This window comes from Sturnus vulgaris, unplaced genomic scaffold (assembly GCF_052056855.1).
Source record: "Sturnus vulgaris isolate bStuVul1 unplaced genomic scaffold, bStuVul1.hap1 Scaffold_180, whole genome shotgun sequence".
NCBI lineage: Eukaryota > Metazoa > Chordata > Aves > Passeriformes > Sturnidae > Sturnus > Sturnus vulgaris.
This window is the reverse complement of record NW_028276110.1, coordinates 3922772-3939818: the sequence shown is the minus strand read 5'-3', so window position 1 is coordinate 3939818 and position 17047 is coordinate 3922772.

The following is a 17047-nucleotide window of genomic DNA, read 5'->3' as shown; positions in this document are numbered from 1 at the left end:
ATGGTGTCACAGTGTGCCACCATTGAACCAAGGAGTCCATTGTGACACTGCAGGGCCTCATGGAATCATGGAGTCCATTGTGACACTGCAAGACCTCACTGAAGCAAGGAATTGTTGTGACACTATGGAGTCCTGGCAGGCCAAGGGGCAATTGTCACAATGTGTGGCACCATTGAACCAAGGAGTCCATTGTGACACTACAGGGCCCCATGGAACTGAGGATTCATGGAACAGTGCTGGACCCCATGGAAACAAAGGTCCATTGTGACACTGTGGGGCCTCATGGAATCCTGGAGGCCATGATGACACTTTGAGGCCTCATTGAATCAAGGGGCTCTGCAGGACCTTGTGGAACCAAGGAGACCCTTCTGCCATTGTGAGTCCCCATGGAACCAAGGGTCCATTGGGATACTGCAGTGTGGGAAATGCAGGCACGGAGAGCTCTCAGGGCCTTGGGCATACAGGCTCAGAGATAGAGATGGATACAAGGTTTGACCTGAGACCTTGGAGAAGGCTTAGAGAATTAGAGCATCAAAGTGAAACAGACATAAAACAAGAATATAAGTTTGTAGTTTAAGTAAAAATATGTTTCAAGCAAACAGAAATATGGATTATGTAAGCAAAGCAGTATGTTAAGTAAGATAGTAAAATATTTTAAAGTTTAGCAAAAATAACTTGTTATAAAGTTAATTAGATGTTAAGATGTATCAATGTAGGTTTGTGCAGTGTTATATGATATACTGAAAAATTATGCATTGCAACAAAGCCATAGGAAGCAAAGGAATTAATTAATTAATCAATTAATTAAAAAGACACCAGCAAAGTTCATAGAAGTTTTTGATTGGCTAAAAAGCTAATATAAGGCATTTGTAACTAAGAATGAGGAAGCTTCTGATATTATGGCACTGGATGTAACACCATGAATGTCTCACCCTTCTATGAGACTGATGAAATAAAGCAATAAACCATCTTTGACAATGTCTCTCAGTTGTTCCATCTCTTGTAATATTCATCTCCCAAGAGAGATCTTATGGACATCAGGTCTACCCTTTGAAATCAAAGGCAATGTAGGAACAGCAAGTCAACCTATTGTAAAAAATCAAAGGGGATTTAGGAACATCAGGTCTACCTTTTGAAATCAATAGGGATTTAGGGAAACCAGGTCTGCCCATTAAAGTCAGCGAGGATTTTTCAGAAATTTTATGCTAAAATGGGGAAATTTGGGGGAAATATTTGGTTTAATTCCAGGAATTTTCCATTTCAGGATCATGGTGCTGACACTCTGGAAGTCCTGGCATAATTCCTGGGAACTAATCACAAATTCTTGATCCCACACCTTCAGCCTGTGCTGGAGCTGTGCCTCCACTTAAGCCCAAAATCTTCGTTTTCAGCCCCAAATCTGGGAATTCCGAGCCCAAAGTTGGGATTTTTGGCACCAAAAATTTTTAAACATTGGGTCTACCCATTGAAGTCAAAGGGGATTGAGGAATACCAGGTCTACCCATTAATAGGGTTTGATTGGGAAGGGTTAGTGGTTCTACTGGGAGCACTGGGAAGGGCTAAGGGGGGACACTGGGGTTACTGGGAGCACTGGGGCATAAGAGGGACCAGTGGGAGGGATTTAGAGAGATAAATGGGTATAAACAGGACTCAACATGTACCCTTTAAAGTCAGTGAGGATTCAGGGACACCAGGTCCAGCCAGTCAAAGCAATGAAGATTTTTGGGACACGAGTTTTGAGGGCCCTCAGGGGATTTGGGTGATTTAGGTGTTCCAGAGGTACCCAGCAGTATCCAGGTGATTTTTGGGGAGATCCGGGTGATTTGGGGGAGTACACAGTTGTACACAGATAATTTTGGGGGATCTCCAGGTTATTTTGGGGCACCCAAGTGTCCCGACTCACCTTGATGGGCCAGGAGAAGATGATGGCCACTGTCCTCCCAGTCAACGGGGACACAGATGACCCTTGGCAGCCGAGGGGCTGTTGGGGGGCACCCCAACTTTCAGGGGGTACCCCAAAACTCCAGGTGAGGGCCTCAAGGGTGGGAGGGAGCCGTGAGTTACCTCAGGAGAGGATGCAGTGCAGGTACACCCAGGTGCTTTGATCCGTGGGGTTGCTGAAGACAGTGTTATGCACCAGCTCAAGCTCTGGGAGGGGGCAATGGGGGCACCCCAAAATCTCTAGGGGACAGTGGGGAACACCCCAATATCTGAATACTCAAGTGTACCAGAGTTCAGGTGAACCCATTAAAGTCAAAGGGGATTTAGAGACACCAGTTCTACTCATTCAACCCAACAGGATGCATCACGTCACACTTTAGGTGAGGGAGGGGCTTGAAAATTTTGGGGATCCTGTGAAATTGTGGGAATTTTACTGGGGAATTGCTCACATTTCTTCAGCCTTTCGTCAGGCAGTGCCCCAGGCTCGCCCTTTCTGGAGTCCCTGGCAGCTGCAGGCAGTGGTGCCAGGCTGAGAAGTTGGAGAAGTCACAGCTCAGCAATGCTCCAGCAAAGGATAGCTTGGCCTCAAGGTCCTGCCTGCCCGCCAGCACCCACTGGTGTTCCTAGGCATAGACTGAGAGGGCACCAGTATAAACCAGTAAGCACTGGGAGCCACTCCCGAGCTTCGGAAGCCCATGATGGCAGCTCCCATTATAAACCAGTAAGGCCTCATGCACCCAAACCCATCCTCAGTGTAGTCTAAGGGCTCCCAGGTTTATACTGGGAGGGCACCAGTATAAACCAGTAAGCACTGGGAGCCACTCCTGAGCCCCTGGGACCTGTGGCAGCAACTCCCAGTATAAACCAGTAAGGCTTGATGCACCCAAACCTGCTCCCAGTGTGGTCTAGAGGCTCCCAGTGTGATCTAGTGAGATGGGGAACAAAAATGGTTTTGAAAATTCAGAACCTTAGAAGTCTATGATGTGCTTAAGCAGGTAGAGGGGAAATGGAACACATGGCAGAAACGGTATGTAACAAACCATATAGGAACTTATTTCCAGGAAAAATCTTTAAGATAACAAATATTGTAAAAACTCAGCAAAGCAAGACCTGGCTATTGTACAAACGCAAAAAAGCAGAAACCTGTGGCTCCAGAAACCAGCCAGGACCAGCCAGGTGGTTTTGAGTGGGACAAGCTGACCTGAGGAAGAGCCTAACCTCCACTGCACCTGCCCAAAAGCAGAGGTCAAACAGCGATTACTGAGGAAGACATACAGCCTTCATCCCAAAAACCACGAAACAAAACCACCAGGAGGGGTGGCAGCTAATTACAATACAAAGGGAGAGAAGGAGGAGATGGGTGGGCAGGGAGGTGTGGACTTGTCGGATCAATGTATATTTATACCTGGAACCTGTCTGGACCAGGTACACGTGGTTTGGAAGAAATATCCCCCCATGTGTCCCCCCATGTGCTGCCAATGAAACACTCTCTACAATTGCAGTGTCAAGTGCTGATTCTCGAAATCAGTTGTTGAGCCAGCCAGAAGGTCTTCGTCTGTCTGCTGGAGCACAGGGGACGTCGACATCCCAGTGCACCCCGGACTTTTTCTGGAGCTGACCTCTGCTCCCCGGTTACTCTCTGCAAGGACTAGCAACCAACCTCCCATATGGCCTAGAGAAACGTTTGCCCAAAATGTTTTGGGGGAGGCCCAAGTTAAGGTGAGCCTGTAAGACACTAGGGATGCCTGGACATGGCTAACAGTGTGTCAGAGACATCGGACACACAGAGCTGACAGGTTTGGGGAAGGTATTTGGAAGCTGGCAAAGGGGTTTCTGTTGACCACTTAGGGTGGCCACTAGCAAGTTTGGGGGTAACTTGAACAGGACCTACAGTGTTATCAATATTATTAACAGCATAACTCACTGCTATAACACTAACTGCCATAAATTGTGCTTGTTGTTTGTTGTGGGGTAGTGGAAGGAAGTATTTTATGTGGTGGTTGGTGTTTTGTGTTTGCATCACTCTCATTTTGGTGGTGGAGATTTTGGATTTTGGGGAATGTCTTCTCCGTTTTCTGTAGTGGACCTGTGCAATATCTGGTGTAACACTGCCCTCTTGTGTTATTAACTGTCATTGCAACAAGTTAAGATTTCTGTTCTTTTCTGAGGCGTGAGATTCTATTGTTTCTGATGTAATGCTGCCCTCTTGTGTCTGTAACTGTCAATGACAGGTCAGTGATTTTTTTTGGAAACTGTCAGAGTTAAAAAGGTGGTGGAAGCTGGGAGTGAGTGCAGAGGGCTCGACCAAGCAAGGAGGAAGCCCTTTCTAGGTGGCTCCAGATTGAGCCCCCGGATTTCTTGAAGGATCAAGGGAAACTTGTACATTTGGTACGAGAGGACAGGGGAGTAGAGCTGGTATACTTGGGAGGAATATTCTCTGATTCCATAGATAGTTATCTGGGTTTTGATTGGGAGCAACCTCTAATGGAAAGGGAACCTAGAAGGGTTAGACCAATTCCTTGCTTTGTGTGTGGACCAGCAATTTGGACACCAAGGTGGCATCCAGCCTGGGACCTCCTACAGTGTCATTGGTGCAAAAGGAAGTGGCACTGCAGATCTAGGAGGTGGACGCCTACATGCCCCAGGTGTACCCCGGACCCATGGCATCATATTCAGGAATTAATACAGGTTGAGTGTGAGATTGTGAATTTGATCTGTGCAAAGAGTCTTTCAGTTCCCAAGGACTGGCACGTTTTCGACGACCACTGGGAGGAAGTGAAAGAATATTGCCAGCAGAGGTTTGGGAGAGGAGATAAGAGAAATAAGGAGAGAAATCATGGGGACCCAGCAAAATAAAGAGGTGCCTAGGAGGAGCCCTTTAGGATGTATACTAACCCACTGGAAGGAAGTTGTGGGGACAGGAGAAACGGAGAGCAAAAGGGTTTTCATCCAATACTCTAATCAATGGTGGCCTCTCTAGAAATCAGAAGATGGGGCAAAGTGGCCATTAAATGGAACATGGGACTGTAACACCATGTTGAAGTTAATGTTGTTTTTAAGGTGGGAAGGAAAATGGGATGAGACACCATATGCAGATATTTTTCACCTTACAGAACCACCCAGAATGGCAAAGGGATTGTGGTATTAACCCTCCACAAGACGCACTGATCCTAGCAATGGAAAGAGAACACAGAATGGTCTCACCTATATTAAAATGGTGCTGCTCAGCCTGTAGTGTTGGTCAGAAGTGCACTAAAAATGACAAGGTATATAAGGAAGAAGACTCTGATCTGGATGATCTCTCCTCCTCCATCACTAGAGTTGGGTGGGAGCCCAGGAAGGGCACCAGATCAAACTCCAACACCTCTGGGAAGTCCAGCATCCTCCCATACAAGGGCAAAGCTAGGGAACAACCAGCACCTTTGCAGGCACCTCTTAGAGAAGAAGTGGGACCAGATGGAACAGTGATGCTACTAAAGGTTCCCTTCAATACCAATGATTTGGAAATTTGGAAAAGGAATGTAAAGGATTACAGAAAGGACCCTCTAAGTATAGCTGAACACTCTTGGTTAATAGTGAAATCACATAACCCGGATTGGAATGCTATACAGTTACTGTTCCATGCAATGACAGAACCAGAGAAACAGCTGATCCCAAAGGTACCCTGGGATTTGGCCCAGGAGCACTGTAAGACATGGGGGAGGATGTAAAGGAATTCTTTCCCCCCCAGGACCCAAAGTGGGATGTGAATAAAATGGCAGGGAGACAGAAGGTACAAGAATATCAGGAGTGGATTGCAAAGGGAATAGAGAAAGCCATCCCCAAATCTATGAACTGCTCAGCTTTATATGCTATTAAACAAGGTCCCTTTGAGTCACCACCTGAGTTCTCGGACAGGCTGAGACACAATGCGTCGTAGCACACCTTTGGACCCAGATCAGATATCGGGATACAGCAGTTTGTGTCATTATTTTTAGGTCAATCCAGCGGTGATAGAAGACGTAAACTTCAGAAATTCAGACCCACTGAAGGAAGAAACTTAGAAATGTTATTGGATGAAGTCTGGAGGGTGTTTAGCAATGGAGAAGAAGGGAATAAGGAAAAAAAAGGAATGGTGATGGCAGTAGTTAAAAAGGAAGATTAATATTTTAAAAAGGGGCTTCCCCCTCCGCATGTAGGAATAAAAGAATGTGCTCTATGTGAGCAATTAGGCCACTGAAAAAATGAATGCCCAGAACGCTAAGGACAGGGAAACAAAGGGGCACGGGTAGTGGCAAATGTAAATGAAGACTGACAGGAACCAGGGGGATCTTCCCTGGCTGATCCCTTGGTTATAATGAAGCTAGGGGAAGGAAAAGATCAAAAGCAAATAAAATTTTCAATTGATACAGGGGCAGTGTGTTCCATTTTAAACACAGATTTAACTCAGGTGGAAGAAGATTATATTATGGTTAAGGGAGCCATTGGCTAAGCTGACAAGTCGTATTTTTGTGGACCACTAAAATATAAATTGGGAAAACTACTAGTAGGCTTGCATAAATTCTTAACATTCCTAATTCACCACATGCACTCCTTGGAAGAGATTTGCTTGAACAATTGAATGCAACAATCAGATTTGAAAAAGGGGAGATTACTCTGGAGGTGGATACTCAAGAATATATTCAAATAATGAGGTTCCCATAGAAGGAAAAATCGGTGAAGATTTCATCAACCAGGTGTACCCTGGTGTGTGGGCCACTGAGAAGCCAGGAAGAGCTAAGAATGCATCACCAGTAGAGGTAAAGCTTAAAGAGGGACAATGACCAGTAAGGATAAAACAATATCCCTTAAAAGGAGAGGGGAGGGAAGGAATCCAGCTGGTAATAGAAAAATTCTTGCAATGGGGTCTGTTAAGGGAATGTGAATCTGGTTTGAACACTCCCATATTACCAGTTCACAAACCTGATGGAACGTACAGAGTAGTCCAGGATTTAAGAGGAGTCAATAGAATAGCAGAGGATTTCTGTCCTGTAGTAGCAAACCCATACACTTTGTTAACAGTACTGACACCTTAACTAACCTGGTTTACTGGTTTAGATTTGAAAAATGCTTTCTTTTGCCTCCCTCTCTATGAAGCCAGCCAAAAGATATTTGCCTTGGAATGGAAAAGTGGACAAAGGACCCAGCTCACTTGGACTGTACTGCCTGAAGGATTCAAGAATTTCCCCACCATATTTGGCAACCAACTGGCCAAGGATCTCGAGTCTTGGGAAACCCCACCCGGGAAGGGGAGACTGCTACAATACAGAGATGACATCCTGATCACCACTGAGACAGAAGACACTTGCATGCCTTGGACGGTGAGTCTCTAAAACTCTTTGGGGCTCCAAGGGCACCGAGTGTCTAAGAAGGAAGCCCAGGTAATGCAGCAGGAAGCCACTTACTTGGGGCATGAAATTAATGTGGGGCAAAGAATTGTGGGGCAAGCCTGAAAAGAGGCTCTATGAGCCAAATACCAAAACCACAGACTGTAAAGAATTGAGAACTTTCCTCAGAATGACTGAGCGGTGTCGCCTTTGGATCTGTAATTACGAGTTGCTTGTTCAACCACTGTGTGCACTGATCAACTCTGAACAGAAGCATCTGCAATGGGACAAACAGGCCACAAGAGCCTTGGAACAATTGAAAAAGGCCCTGATGTCAGCTCCAGCTCTGGGACTCCCTGAACTGGGTAAGCCTTTATTTTTTGTTTTCTCATGAGAAACAGGGAATCGCCCTGGGAGTATTGGCACAAGATTTCGATTTAGATATCACAGAGCAGTCACCTACATCGCCAAGCAATTGGATGTGACCACAAAAGGATAGCCAGGATGCCTGAGTGTGGTAGCAGCAGTAGTGCTAAAAATCCAGGAAGCCTGAAAATTCACTTTGGGACAAAAAAATGACTGTGTTGGTGTCCCATACAGTGTCTGCAGTATTAGAAATGAAGGGCAGGGAGTGGCTTTCTCCACAGAGGTTCCTGAAATACCAATCCATACTGGTAGAACAGGATGCTGTGGAGATTGTGATCACTAACATTGTCAATCCAGCTTCTTTCCTCAGTGGAAACACAGGAGAACCAGTACACCAGGACTGCTTGGAAACCATTGAAGCAACATCCTCAAGGTGCCTGGATTTGAAGGATGTTCCTGTGGAATATGCAGAGGACTGGTTCATGGACAGAAGCAGCAATGTCCTGAATGGCAAAAGGCATGCAGGATATGGCATCTCCATCAGCCATGAGGTAACAGAGTCAGAACCATTGCCTGTCAATACCTCTGCACAAAATGTGAAAATCCTCTTGACCCGAGCCTCGGAATTGACCCAATGTGAGAATGTGAACATAGACATGGATCCAAAGAACACTTTTGGGGCTGTGCATGCTTATGGAGCAATGTGAAAGGAAAGGGGGCTACTGAACTCTCAAAAGAAAAACACTGAACATGCAGAAGAAATTCTGAAATTGTTGGAGGCAGTACAGCTCCCAAAGAAAACAGCAATTATGCACATCAGAGCACATCAAAAGGCATACTTGGAATCAGGAAAACGAAATGAGCTGGCAGACAGGGAAGCAAAAGAAGCAGCAAAAAGAGACATACAATTGGAAGGAGCTCTAATCCCAGACAGGAAAATCTCCCATGGGGGTATACCACATTATGACAAAGAGGATCTGAAGCTAATTACAAATTTGGATGAGACATACAGTAAAGAGGGGTGGGCCCATACCCCAGAAGGAAGGGTAATCATACCTGGCCATCTAATATGGTTTGTAATAAGGGAGGAGCATAGGAAAAGACACTGGGGACCAGAGACTGTGTATGAACACTTAAATCACAACAGCATGGCTAGAAATTGATACACTACAGTGAAGCAGGTAACTCAACAATGTGATCTCTGCCTCCAGACTAATCCTAAAAACAAAGCCAGAAATGGGTGAAATTGAGGAGGGAAATGTACCTGACCAATTATGGCAAATGGACTTCACAGAACTCCCAAGAAAAGGGGGGTTTTGTTATTTACTGGTATGAACTGATACCTTTTCAGGATGGCCTAAGGCTTTCCCTGCTACAACTGCTAAGGCCAGAAAAGTGGTCAAGGCATTAGTAAAAAAGATAGAATCACGATTTGGGGGTCCAGCTGCCATTTCTTCAGATAGAGAGCTCCATTTTATTGCAAAGCTGGTACATCAGGTTAGTAATACTTTAGGTATAGATTGGCAATTACATACCCCATATCATCCCCAGTCAAGTGGACAAGTGGAGAAGATGAACCATTTAATCAAAAAGCAAATTGTTAAATTAGGACAGGAGGTCAATCTGCTTTGGCCTCAATCCCTTCCTTTAGCCCTTTTACACATCCCAACTAAACCAAGGGCAAAGGAAAGGCTGAGTCCTTTTGAGATCCTGTATGGGCGACCTTATGCAATACAGAAGGGAACATCAGCACAAATAGGGGAAGAAACTATCACAGAATACATGGTGGCCCTAGGGAAACAACTCAGCAATATCAGGAAACATGTAGAAAGAAGCTGGTGTAGGGGATTGGATGGACCAGTACATAATGTACAACCTGGAGATTGTGTGTATGTGAAGTCTCTCACAGAAAAGACTTTGGAACCACAGTAGGAAGGACCATACCAGGTGCTCCTCACCTCCTTCACTGCCATCAGGATCAGAGAACAAGCAGCATAGAGACATCACACTGGAATTAAAAAGGCTTCACAGTCACCATGGAGAATCAGGCAGGTGCAGCCTGGAAAGCTGTGGCTCTGATGATCATAGCCATGGCTATGGCAGACATGTGTGCAAGACCTCCTATATACAATGGGACTGGCATTTCTGTGTGTCAGGGGAAAGCTTCTGACTTTGACTCTCCTAAGTCTCTGTGGCAGGTGTTACAAATATCAAACACAACTGTCTGGACAGGGAAAGATGTCTGGGGATGCACATTTGCATTTGTTCAGGACGGATTCCATCAGGGACTTCTAAAACCCATTCAAATTGGTACTGAATGTTGTGACACATGCTTCACTAACTGTTCTGAATTCAGGCTTAAAATAGAGGGATGTGAAACCAAGGCTTTTAGAATTAAACCGTGAGGGAACTGTGCCACATCTATCTGAACATAGAACGTGGGCACAAGAGGTTAAAGGGAAGTGGCAGATTATTAACACAGAGCTATGTGCCACAAGAAAACAACTGAGGTTTGTATGTGAAGGAAATGTCAACAATGACCGAGATATCTGCCTGGATACACAACAAAGCATCTGTCTCTTCAGAATCCATTCAGTCAACCAGACAACCATGCTGGTATATATAGATCAGGGTTGTGAAAGCAAAAGGATTTTCATCATTTAGAAGAAAATGGGGGAAATGAGATGGGGAAGATCTATGGTTTTAAAAATTCAGAATTTTAAAAGCGTATAATATGCTTAAGCAAGTGGAGGGGAAACAGAACACATAGCAGAAACTATATGTAATGAACCACAGAGAAACTTAGGTACCAGGAAAAAAACATTAAGATATATTGCAAAAACTCAGCAAAGCAAGACCTGTCTATTGTACAAACCCAATAAAGCAGAAACCTGTGGCTCCAGAAACCAGCCAGGACCAGCCAGGTGGTTTTGAGTGGGACAAGCTGACCTGAGGGAGAGCCAAACCTCCACTGCACCTGCCCAGAAGCAGAGCTCAAACAGCGATTACTGAGAAAGAGATATGGCCTTCATCCCAAAAACCACCAAACACAACCACCAGAAAGGGTGACAGCTAATTATAATACAATGGGAGAGAAGGTGGAGATGGGTGGGCAGGGAGGTGTGGGCTTGTGGGATCAATGTGTATTTATACCTGGAACCTGTCCTGACCAGGTACACGTGGTTTGGAAGAAATATCCCCCCATGTGTCCCAGCTGCCAATGAAACACTCTCTATAATTTCAGTGTCAAGTCCTGATTCTCAAAATCAGGAAAGGCCCAGCAGCTGTGTTGGTTCTGCAGAGCAAAAATGGCCCCTGGTTCCATGGGACCCCAGTGTCACAACTGACTCCTTGCTTCCATGTCACCCCCTCAGTGTCAAAATGGCCCCTTCACTCCAACAGAACACAAAGGTTTTGCATAAATATTGAGCAAATCCTGCTTAACACACCTGGGAACATCTGTCTGCATTCAAAAGAGGAGTTAAAGGTGAGAATGGCACCAGCAGCTTCCATGTGCAACAGAGATCCAGGGAAAGGACAGGGACAGAGAAGTCAGCTGACTCAGAGAATTCTGCTTACAGAGATCATTGCTGGTCACAATGTTCTTTGTAGAAAGGTGACATCACTCCAGGCAGCCTGGACTGACCATGTGGCTCTACAATGGGGTTTGTTGTTCAGGAAACCTGCTCAGGCTTTTCCATTCTTTCCTCACAAACAGGAAAATTTCTCCTGGGCCTGTGTGCAGGCAGAGCCCTGAGGAGAGCAGGTGGGACATGGTGCAATGGGCAGGGACACCCAGCTGCAGAGCTCAGGGGACAAGGTTCTGCTGCAGGGCACAGGGATGTCAGTCCCAGGTGGGCGATGTCAGACATGGTGAGGCTGGGGGTGAGGAGCAGGTTGTCCAAACAGGGTCAGCCAAAAAAGGGCTCATTCTTTTGTGTGCCCAAACCTCCTAAGGAAACATGCAGCATCAAGACCACCTGGGGAATGCTCCTATTAGCTCTTCTCTGAAACAAAAAACCAAAAAAATAGTCACTTGATTAAAGAAAAAAGTCATGAGGGGTACTTGGAAATCTTCCTCCTTAACAGAACTCCAAACGAACTCCAAGCAGCTGCACAACCCCTGATAACTTGAAGACAATTGTAAGAAGACAAGGTGCTCCTGAGGACTTTCTGTATTTTTATGATCCCCACAGTGGATTTGGGGCTGAGTCCAGGACCCTCAGGCACTGAGAGAAGGTTGAAGAAGCTGCTCAAGGAGTCAGAAGCAAAACTCCAAGTCCCTTGGAACATCAGGGGCCCCACTGAGGGCAGGGAGTGCCAAAGGCTCCCCAGGGACTGGTGAGAGCAGATCCTTGAGGGCAGGATTGCAGGAGCCCGAGGCTGTGAGCAGGGAACTGCAATGCTGAGCAAGGCCTGGGCTGGGTGGAGGAAGCAGAAAGGCCAAGGCCTGAGCCCAGGCCTGGCCCAGCAGGGCCTGTCCCTCACGGGTGGCTCGGGGCTGTTGCTGGGGCAGTGGGATGGCAGGGGCAGCAAGGACAAATGTCATCAAGCTGTGTGACACTCCAGATGCTCATGGAACCAAGGGCCAGTGTGACACAGCAGGGCCTGATGGAAACAAGAGGCCATGGTGAGCCTGCAGGGCTGGAACACCCCAGAACACTGAAATGCTGGGGGTAACCAAAGGTTCCTTCACTTGAGTTTCATGCACAGGAGAAACCCCAGTCAGATATTCTCAACATGGCCAGATGCAAAGAAGATTCTTGATAGGAAGGGACCCACAAGGATCATCCAGTCCAACTCCTAAGTGAATGGCCCACACAGGGATTGAACCCACAACCTCAGTGATACCAGCTCTAACCAATTGAATTAAGACATCAAAATGACACAAAATTTTGCTGGCAAAATATAGACAATCAAGGAACATGGACAAAATATTTCATACAACATCCAATTCAACATAAAACTAATATCATAGCATTAACTGCCTCAACTTAGACCATTTAACTTAAAAACCTTTAACCCTGAAGATACTAAGCTACCCAAAAGTATTTCAGGTAAGTAGCATTAGGAGAAGAAGAAACAGAGAACAACAGAAGATGTATGGAAAGATACACATACAGGTACCAACAGCTCAGGTCCCAGCGTGGCTCACAGGAAAACCCCAGCAGAAGGCAGGATCCACACCATGGGCCGACCTCGTGCTCCGGCTTTTAACCCCCTGGGCCTTCATGGGCCCCGCCCCTTGGGAGGGACTTCCAGTTGTTTGCTCAATCAGAATCAGGGCAGGCACCAGCTGCTATTGTGTGATTGATTGACAGCTCGGCCAATCAGAGCTGGGTTAGCATTGCCCCTGCTGTGTGATTGATTGACAGCTCAGCCAATCAGAGCTGGGTTAGCATTGCCCCTGCTCTGTGATTGGCAGCTGTGCCAGGCCATGGCTGGGGGCGGGGCTCTGTCCCACCACAAACCAAGGCCTGACCCGGCCCTGGCCCCACACGGGCATTCCGAGCATCCCGAGGTGCCTGGGACATCGATCTCATCCAGCCTGCGACCATGGTGACACTGTGGAACCTCATGGAACCATGGGTCAGTTGTGACAATGTGGACACCATGGTGACACTGTGGTGTTTGATGGAACCAAGGGCCATTGTGACACTCTGGTGCCTCATGGAATCAAGGAGACCATTGTGGAATTTGAGGGCCCCAAGGAACCAAGGGTCCATGGTGATCTTGTGGAGCCTGTAGTGTCACAGAGGAGCCATTGTGACACAGTGAGGGCGCATGGAGCCAACGGGCCATTGTGACACATCAGGGCTGTGTGGATCCATGAAAACATTGTGACATTGTGAGGCCTCATGGAAGCACAGGGCCATTGTGACACTGCAGAAGCAAGGGGAACATTGTGACACTGCAGGGCCTCATGGAACCAAGGAAACGTGGGGACACTGTGGGGTCCCATGAAACGAAGGGAACATGGAAGAGTTCTGGCTGGCTGGGCCTCCTGGTGATTTCTGGCAGGTCTGGCTGACCCTGGCATGTCGAGGGCTGCCTCTCACCTGCCCCTGAAGCACTGGGGCTCTGGGCTTTCCTTCCTATGGGAGAGAAGTGTCCTTCTCCTCTAGCTGTCCATGGCCAATATTGGGATGCCTCCTCCAAATTTCCTGATATACAAAGATTGTTTCCAGATGAAATCTTCCAGGATTAACAGGACTAACTAACTGATCTGCCTGGCTTGGCCACCCATGGGCCACCTCTCACTTGCTTTTGAAACACTGGGACTGTGTGCTTTTCTTTCTTATGGGAAAAAAATATCCATCTCAGTCAGGTGCCCATGGCCAAAATTGGGAATCTCCCTCCAGAATTCCCGATATCCAAGGATTGCTCCCAGACAAAAGCTGCAATGACTGACAAGTCTGGCTGGCCTCAGCTTCCTCAGGGCCAGCTCTCATCTGTCTTTGAAACACTGAGACTCTGTGCTTTCCTAATGAAAAGAAAATAATAATAATAATTTCCTTCTTCCTGGCCAGATGCCCATGGCCAGTATTGAGATTCCACCTCCAAAGTGTTCTATGTCCATGGATAGCCCCTAGATGAAAGGTGCCAGGAGAGACAGGTCTGGTTTGGCCCGTGGGTGGCCACTTCTCATCTTGTTCCAAAACACTTGGACTTCATGCTTTGCTTTTCTGTAGGAAAAAGGCATCCATCTCAACCATGTTCCCATGAACAAAATTGGAATTCCACCTCCAAAACTCTGTACCTCCAAGGATTCCTCCCAAGTGAAATCTGCCAGGACAGACAGGTCTGGCTGCCCTTGGCCTCTTGGGGGCTGCCTCTCACCTGCTTTCCAAACACTGGGCCTCCATGCTCTCCTTGTAATGGGAAAGAACCATCCTTTTTCTAAAGGTGTCTGTGGTCAAAACTGAGATTCCTCCCCCAAATTCCATATATCCAAGGATTCCTCCATGACAAAAGCTTCTAGAACAAACAGGTCTGGCTGGTTTGGCCTCCCAGAAGCCACCTCTCTTCTCTTCTTCCTTTGAAACACTTGGGCTCTGTTCTTTCCTTCCTATGGAAAAGAATCAGCCTTCTTGTCCAGGGACCAGGACCAAAATTGGGATTTGGCCTCCCAAATTCCATATATCCAAAGATTCCTCCAAAACAAAAAGTAGCCAGGACATAGAGGTGTGGCTTGCCCTGTCCTCTGGTGATTTGCTTAGACTATGAACAGAACGTCTGTAAGGGTCGGTCTGAAGTTCCCCTCGATTTTGCCTCCCGACCATTGCAAGGAGACCTCGAGGACCCCACCCAGGCTGACTCCGAACAATGGTTTACTGGCTGGGCCAGGTGGATGCTCATGACTGTGTGCTGGTGTATTGTGTTCACTGGACTGTGCTGTTGTGGCACCAACCAGAGGTTGTGTTGTATCAACTGAGGACTGCTTGACCATACCTGTCTCCTGCAGCACCACACAATGGTCCATACCCTGCCTTCTCCTGGGGTCTGTGTCTCACCCACACTGGAACCCCAGGGGTTGGCAGCCATGTGTGTGTCTATCTTCAGAGTTTCTGTCTTTCTGTCTCTCTCTCTTTCCTCTCCTTCTAATGCTCTTTATATGGAACAATTTTGGGCACTGCAACAACTTAAGTGTTTAAAGATTCTGAGGTTAAATGGGAAAGGTTAAGGAAGTTCCTATGATTAAAAGTGTTTCATGTTAATTTCTATTATGTGTTAAATCCTTTTCCAAAGTTCCTTGATTTTCTATATTTCGCCAGTTAAATTATGTGTCATTTTGACCTCTTGAGAATATCTGGCTGGGGTTTCTCCTGTGTAGCAAGCTCGAGTAAAGGAACCTTTGGTCACCCCCAGCATTTCAGTGTTCTGGGGTGTTCCAGCCCTGCAGGCTCACCATGGCCTCTTGTTTCCATCAGGCCCTGCTGTGTCACACTGGCCCTTGGTTCCATGAGCATCTGGAGTGTCACACAGCTTGATGACATTTGTCCTTGCTGCCCCTGCCATCCCACTGCCCCAGCAACAGCCCCGAGCCCCCCGTGAGGGACAGGCCCTGCTGGGCCAGGCCTGGGCTCAGGCCTTGGCCTTTCTGCTTCCTCCACCCAGCCCAGGCCTTGCTCAGCATTGCAGTTCCCTGCTCACAGCCTCGGGCTCCTGCAATCCTGCCCTCAAGGATCTGCTCTCACCAGTCCCTGGGGAGCCTTTGGCACTCCCTGCCCTCAGTGGGGCCACTGATGCTCCAAGGGACTTGGAGTTTTGCTTCTGACTCCTGGAGCAGCTTCTTCAACCTTCTCTCAGTGCCTGAGGGTCCTGGACTCAGCCCCAAATCCACCGTGGGGATCATAAAAATAGAGAAAGTCCTCAGGAGCACCTTGTCTTCTTCCAGTTGTCTTCAAGTTATGAGAGATTGTGCAGATGGTTGGAGTCAATTTGGAGGTTTGTTAATGAGGAAGGATTTGATGTGCACCTCATGACTTTTGTGTTTTTAATCACGTGAGTATTTTTTTATTTTTCATTTTAGAGGAGAGCTGATAGAACTATTCCCCAGGTGATCTTGATGCTGAATGTTTTCTTAGGAGGTCTGGGCACTCAGAAGTGCGAGCCCCTTAAGGGATGACCCTGTTTGGACACCCTGCTCCTCACCCCCAACATCAACGTCTCTCAAATCACCCACCTCGGACTGACATGCCAAAAAAAAGCTTATTAATTTACAAAATTAAAATAATATATTTTTCATAATAATACTATTCTATATTTTTATTACCTTAATTTTCTATTTATGTTAAAAAATCCATACGTTTTTGGCAACCAAAAATTTTTTGGTCATTGATTCTAAGTAACACAATTCCCTTCATTAATAAGTGACCACTATTGGCTATGGATTTCTCCAGCTTCATGATTATTAGTCCTATTTTTAGTACCATTGTTAACTTTTTAATCATTTTCTCAGACCGTATGAAAGGGACCCATTTGGGGTTCATGGAGACATTTCTGGGGTATATTTGAGGCCTTTTTGAGTCTGGAGAGGGAATTTAGACTGAGCTTTAGAGTCTGGAGGAAACTTGGGGGACCTGAGTGGGCACTAGGAGGGGCACTGAGGGATTGTGATGGACACTTCGGGGCCTGGGGGAGCTCTTGGAGGTCCAGGAGAGCATCTGGGGGTCAGGGAGGGGAATCTGGGGCCATTCGGGGTCCAGGGGGACACTTGGGGGGCTCTAACGGGGCTCTCCGGGGCGCGGGGGGTGATGGGAGTTGTAGGCACAGGTATAATACGGTTCAATAGGGCCGCGGAGCATCATGGGAGTTCCGGGCACAGCTACAATGGCTCTCGGCGGGGCGCGGGGCATGATGGGAGATGAAGTCATGGCTGGAATAGCACTCTA